Below are 6,368 nucleotides of genomic sequence, written 5' to 3'. Positions count from 1 at the left end.
AGCGACGCTACACGTTCCGATAGCGACGCTACACGTTCCGATAGCGACGCTACACGTTCCGATAGTTTCACTACACGTTCCGATAGTGGCACTACACGTTCCGATAGTTTCACTACACGTTCCGATAGTGGCACTACACGTTCCGATAGTGGCACTACACGTTCCGATAGTGGCCCTACACGTTCCGATAGTGACCCTACACGTTCCGATAGTGGACCTACACATTCCGATAGTGGACCTACACGTTCCGATAGTGGATCTACACGTTCCGATAGTGGACCTACACGTTCTGATAGTGGACCTACACGTTCCGATAGTGGCAACCAAACCCAACCCCCAAAAAAAGGATTTGTCAGTTTTCGAGCTAACACACAAAGAAAAGACAGGTATGTGAGATATACATTCTAGTTTTATAACACTGGTTGCTGTATTAAGTTAAAGTTAAAGTACCAATGATTGTCACACACACACTAGGTGTGGTGACATTTGTCCTCTGCATTTGACCCATCCCCTTGTTCACCCCCTGGGAGGTGAGGGGAGCAGTGGGCAGCAGCGGTGCCATGCCCGGGAATCATTTTTGGTGATTTAACCCCCAATTCCAACCCTTGATGCTGAGTGCCAAGCAGGGAGGTAATGGGTCCCATTTTTATAGTCTTTGGTATGACTCGGCCGGGGTTTGAACTCACAACCTACCGATCTCATTTAAACTGGACAGTGGCAAAAACATCAATTGTGCACACAATATATAATAAAACTAGTTTGTTTCTTTTTATGACCATTTTAGTCATATTATTCAACATTTAGAAGAAAAAAAAGGCTAATTTTAGCTAAAAAAAACAACAACAAGGTTAGTGAGAAATGTACTTACTGAAATATTCGGAGTGCAGGTCTTGTTGATTTAGTTTTTGCGATGATCTGCTACAGTAAAAGTGGTGTCAAGACAACTACAAAGGCGCGTTATTATTTATATGTTTTATTTTATCACCAAAATGATTCCCGAGCGCGGCCACTGCTGCTGCTCACTGCACCCTCACCTCCCAGGGGGTGGAACAAGGGGACTGGTCAAATGCAGAGGGTAATTTCCCCAAACTTAGTGTGTGTGTGACTATCAGTGGTACTTTAACTTTTCACTTTTTAATTGACTAAATCTACTCTAATTTTAGTCAACTAAAGTGTTGAGGAATTTGACTAAAACTTAATTTAGATAACCAAAATATAACTAAAACATTTTCTTCAAAAGACTTGAGTAAAACTAAATTAAAAATTGCTGTCAAAATGAACGCTAACTAAGCATGACAGACTTCTTTCACAGAAGTATGTTTAAGTAGGAAATATTTTTATTATAAAAAAATTATATTTTCTATTTGTTGTTATTTTGCACACAAACAACAATTGAACAATTTGTTTCCCAATGTGTTCGTACTCCAAAAACCTGCACTTCAAATTCATTTGGAGTCAAATAGTATGAAAATACACTATATTGCCAAAAGTATTTGGCCACCTGCCTTGACTCACTTGAATGAACTTGAAGTGCCATCCCATTCCTAACAAATAGGGTTCAATATGATGTCGGTCCACCTTTTGCAGCTATTACAGCTTCAACTCTTCTGGGAAGGCTGACCACAAGGTTGCGGAGTGTGTTTATAGGATTTTTCGACCATTCTTCCAAAAGTGCATTGGTGAGGTCACACACTGATGTTGGTCGAGAAGGCCTGGCTCTCAGTCTACGTTCTAATTCATCCCAAATGTGTTCTATTGGGTTCAGGTCAGGACTCTGTGCAGGCCAGTCAAGTTCATCCACACCAGACTCTGTCATCCATGTCTTTATGGACCTTGCTTTGTGCACAGTCATGTTGGAAGAGGAAGGGGCCCGATCCAAACTGTTCATACAAGGTTGGGAGTATGGAATTGTCCAAACTGTTTTGGTATCCTGGAGCATTCAAAATTCCTTTCACTGGGACTAAGGGGCCAAGCCCAACTGCTGAAAAACAACCCCACACCATAATTCTTCCTCCACCAAATTTCATACTCGTCACAATACAGTCCCAAATGTAGCGTTCTCCTGGCAACCTCCAAACCTAGACCTCCAATCCATCAGATTGCCAGATGGAAAAGCGTGATTCATCACTCCAGAGAACACGTCTCCACTGCTCTAGAGTCCAGCTGCGACGTGTTTTACACCACTGCATCCCACGCTTTGCATTGGACTTGGTGATGTATGGCTTAGATGCAGCTGCTCGGCCATGGACACCCATTCCATGAAGCTCTCTGCGTACTGTATGTGGGCTAATTGGAAGGTCACATGAAGTTTGCAGCTCTGTAGCAACTGACTGTGCAGAAAGTCTTTGCACTATGCGCTACAGCATCCGCTGACCCCTCTCTGTCAGTTTACGTGGCCTACCACTTGGTGGCTGAGTTGCTGTTGTTCCCAAACTCTTCCATTGTCTTATAATAAAGCCGACAGTTGACTTTGGAATATTTAGGAGTGAGGAAATTTCACGACTGGATTTGTTGCACAGGTGGCATCCGATGACAGTTCCACGCTGGAAATCACTGAGAGCGGCCCATTCTTTCACAAATGTTTGTAGAAACAGTCTCCATGCCTAAGTGCTTGATTTTATACACCTGTGGCCGGGCCAAGTGATTAGGACACCAGATTCTTATCACTTGGATGGGTGGCCAAATAATTTTGGCAATATAGTGTATTTGAGTGTGGATTGTTAGTCATTAGGTCATGTAGTCCACAAAGATTGAATTGATGCAAACCTGGAACATTTTCAGAGTCCATTTGCCTCCATTCAACCTTTGTGGATAATATAAAACTAATTTCATAAAAAAAATAAAAATAAAATAAAAAAAAAGGCACACCCGACATGCAAGCTACCCTAGAGTCAAACCCCTGTGCTAACTGGAATGTTTCCTGCCTAAGACTTGGTTTCCTCAAATGTATATTGATCCATTTTAGCAGCCAAAGCGTGTTTATGAAACTGAGTGACTGAATGAGTTGGTGTTACACACGTTAGATTAATTAATTTGTAATTGTTCAGTAGTGATGGGTCCGGCAACACCGATGCATCGGCACATGCGTCGAGCTCATAGAGCAAAACCCTGTGTCGGTGCGCGTACCGCTTTTAGAAAGTCACGTGACCGATCATGAGCTGTTTTGGTCACGTGACCGATACGCGAACTGTGTCGTACTTACGCCTCCTCTGTGCCCTGTGAGCGTGTCTTTTCTACAGCCGGTGAAATAATAACTAAGAAGAGAAATCGTCTAAAATGTAATACGTCGGAAAAACTTTTTATTTTTATTTTTATAAAAATGTGTAAAAAAATAAAATTAAAAAAAATTCCCAGTCCACAATCATCCACAACATGTTCTCTTAGATTTCCATGTTATGATACATGTTCACATTATTTATTGACTGTATCTAAAAAAGATAAAAATATATTTTTATTTAAATGAAGATATGAAATAATCCTAAATGAAAGACAATGACTTGGTTTATATTATTGTATATACTAGGGCAGGGGTCACCAACGCGGTGCCCGCGGTCACCAGGTAGCCCGTAAGGACCAGATCAGTCGCCCGCTGGCCTGTTCTAAAAATAGCTCAAAGAGCAGCACTTACCAGTGAGCTGCCTCTATTTTTTAAATTTTATTTATTTACTAGCAATCTGGTCTCGCTTTGCGCGACATTTTTAATTCTAAAAGAGACAAAACTCAAATAGAATTTGAAAATCCAAGAAAATATATATATATATTTTATAACTAGGTCTTCACTTGGAATAAGCGGTAGAAAATGGATGGATGGATCTTCACTTGTTTAAATATATTCATTTATTTTTTTACTTTGCTTCTTATTACTTTTAGAAATACAATTTTAGAGAAAAAATACAACCTTAAAAATGATTTTAGGATTTTGAAACAAATATACCTTTTTACCTTTTAAATGTCTTCCTCTTCTTTCCTGACAATTTAATTCAATGTTCAAGTAAAAAAAAAATGTTTTATTGTAAAGAATAATAAATATTTTAGCTTCTGTTTTTTCAACGAAGAATATTTGTGAAATATTTCTTTAAACTTACTATGATTAAAATTTAAAAAAATTATTCTGGCAAATCTAGAAAATCTGTAGAATCAAATTTAAATCTTATTTCAAAGTATTTTGAATTTCTTTTAAAATTTTTCTTCTGGAAAATCTGGAAGAAATACTGATTTGTCTTTGTTAGAAATATAGCTTGGTCCAATTTGTTAAATATTCTAACAAAGTGCAGATTGGATTTGAACCAATTTAAAACATGTCATCAAAATTCTAAAATGTATCTTAATCAGGAAAAATGACTAATGATGCTCCATAAATTCTTTTTTAAATTTTTTCAAAAGGATTCAAATTAGCTAGTTTTTCTCTTCTTTTTGTCGGTTGAATTTTGAATTTTAAAGAGTCGAAATTGAAGATAAACTATGTTTCAAATTTTTTTTTTTTTTTCGTGTTTTCTCTTTTAAACCGTTCAATTAAGTGTTTTTTTCATAATTTATTCTCTACAAAAAACCTTCCGTAAAAGGGAAAAAAAATGTACGACGGAATGACAGACAGAAATACCCATTTTTTTTTATATATATAAATTTATTTAGCTATTCTTGTTTAAATCACACTTACGTGTAACTTACAAATGACAATATATTTATTTAAGTGTGTATCAAACTGGTAGCCCTTCGCATTAATCAGTACCCAAGAAGTAGTTTTTGGTTTCAAAAAGGTTGGTGACCCCTGTACTAGAGCATAAAATCAGTGTCAGTTGAGTCGGTCCATAGGTTGCCTGTAGGGATTTTTAATGTCCAGCAGATGTCAGTATTTAGTGACACAGTATCGACACAGTATCAATACAGTTTTGCAATGTGTCGAAACGCTTCATGACGCCTCATTAACCCATCACTATTGTTCAGCTAGCTAACATGGACAATGAGGTCAGCACTCACCTTCACTTCCTGGTCGTCGGGGGCGGAGTCAAAAGCTTTGAGAATGCCTGAAAAGTCTTTAAAAATGACAGGACTAAACCATTCAGATTCAGGAGGGGGGGGGGGGGGGGTGTTCCTATCAAGCTAATGTATTGTTTACAGTCATTTCTTTAGTCTGTCAATGTGGGTTTTCATGTGTGTTGTGGATTTTGGTGGAAAAAACATATAATTTTGTGATTGTTTAAAACATATTTTTAACAAAGGGCTATGACTCATTTGGCTCCACCCTCTGCTATGGAGACGAGCAGGAAGTGAGTAACTTTAGATCAGTGTTTTTCAACCTTTTTTGAGCCAAAGCACAATTTTTGCGTTGAAAAAATCCAGAGGCACACCACCAGCAGAAATAATTAAAAAACGAAACTCAGTAGACAGTAAAAAGTTGTTGTCGCAATTGTTGGATATGACTTTAAAGCATAACCAAGCATGCATCACTATAGCTCTTGTCTCAAAGTACCGTATTTTCCGCACTATAAGGCGCACCTAAAAACCACAAATTTTCTCAAAAGCTGACAGTGCGCCTTATAACCCGGTGCGCTTTATATATGGATAAATATTAAGATTCATTTTCATAAAGTTTAGGTCTCGCAACTACGGTAAACAGCCGCCATCTTTTTTCCCCGTAGAAGAAGCGCGCGGTGCATGCTGGGATATGTGACGTTTCATTTCCATTTGTGTGTTTATGTAAAGACCCCAAAATGGCTCCTATTAAGTGTGTTGTCTGTCTAATTATAAATAATGCAGACGAGGCATGTTAACTGAGTTCTCAACGTTTACTCACAGCGTGCTAACTGCCAGCATACAACGCTTCTCAGGGCTACCGCGCATGCTCGTAACTATCGTTGCATGCTGGGTAGTGTAGTTGTTATATTTGCTAGCTCATAACAGCACATTGAGAGACACGCTTACGCGCTTAATTCAATACTCGCCGTCATTCCGGGTGGATTGACAAAAGACCTCCAGCCGCTAGATATTGGTGTCAACAGGGCATTCGAAGCTAGACTGCTAACTGCGTGGGAACAATGGATGACAGAAGGCGAACACACCTTCACTAAGACGAGGAGGCAGCGCCAGACGACGCCAACATCTGCCAGTGGATCGTAAATTTGCCCAACTTTTCACTTCGGACACCGAAGACGAAGGATTTACGAATGAAGAATAACTTCAGAAAGTGAGCGCTATGTTTATTTTGTGTGTTGTGACATTAACGTTCGAGCAACATTATGTTGCTATTGCTCTGCACTATTTTGAATTTTACTATGTTTGTGATTGCACATTTGCGTACATTTTGGGAGTGAACAGAGTTGTTAGAACGCTGGTTTTTAATATATTATTAAAGTTTGACTGACCTATCT

At 38.8% G+C, this 6,368-nt stretch overlaps 1 long non-coding RNA gene across 1 annotated transcript in view; it reads right to left on the bottom strand.

Moving 5' to 3' along the window:
* Positions 1 to 5,005, bottom strand: part of LOC133621768 (uncharacterized) — a 134,413-nt gene extending 129,408 nt beyond the window's left edge. Inside the window, exon 1 of the long non-coding RNA XR_009817693.1 lies at positions 4,978 to 5,005. This is a non-coding gene — a long non-coding RNA (uncharacterized lncRNA). The remainder of the gene's footprint in view (positions 1 to 4,977) is intronic.
* Between the last annotated feature and the right edge of the window lie 1,363 nt (positions 5,006 to 6,368).

This window comes from Nerophis lumbriciformis, linkage group LG25 (assembly GCF_033978685.3).
Source record: "Nerophis lumbriciformis linkage group LG25, RoL_Nlum_v2.1, whole genome shotgun sequence".
Taxonomy (NCBI): Eukaryota; Metazoa; Chordata; class Actinopteri; order Syngnathiformes; family Syngnathidae; genus Nerophis; species Nerophis lumbriciformis.
Note: the sequence above shows the minus strand (reverse complement) of the source record. Positions and strands in the feature narration are given on the sequence as shown.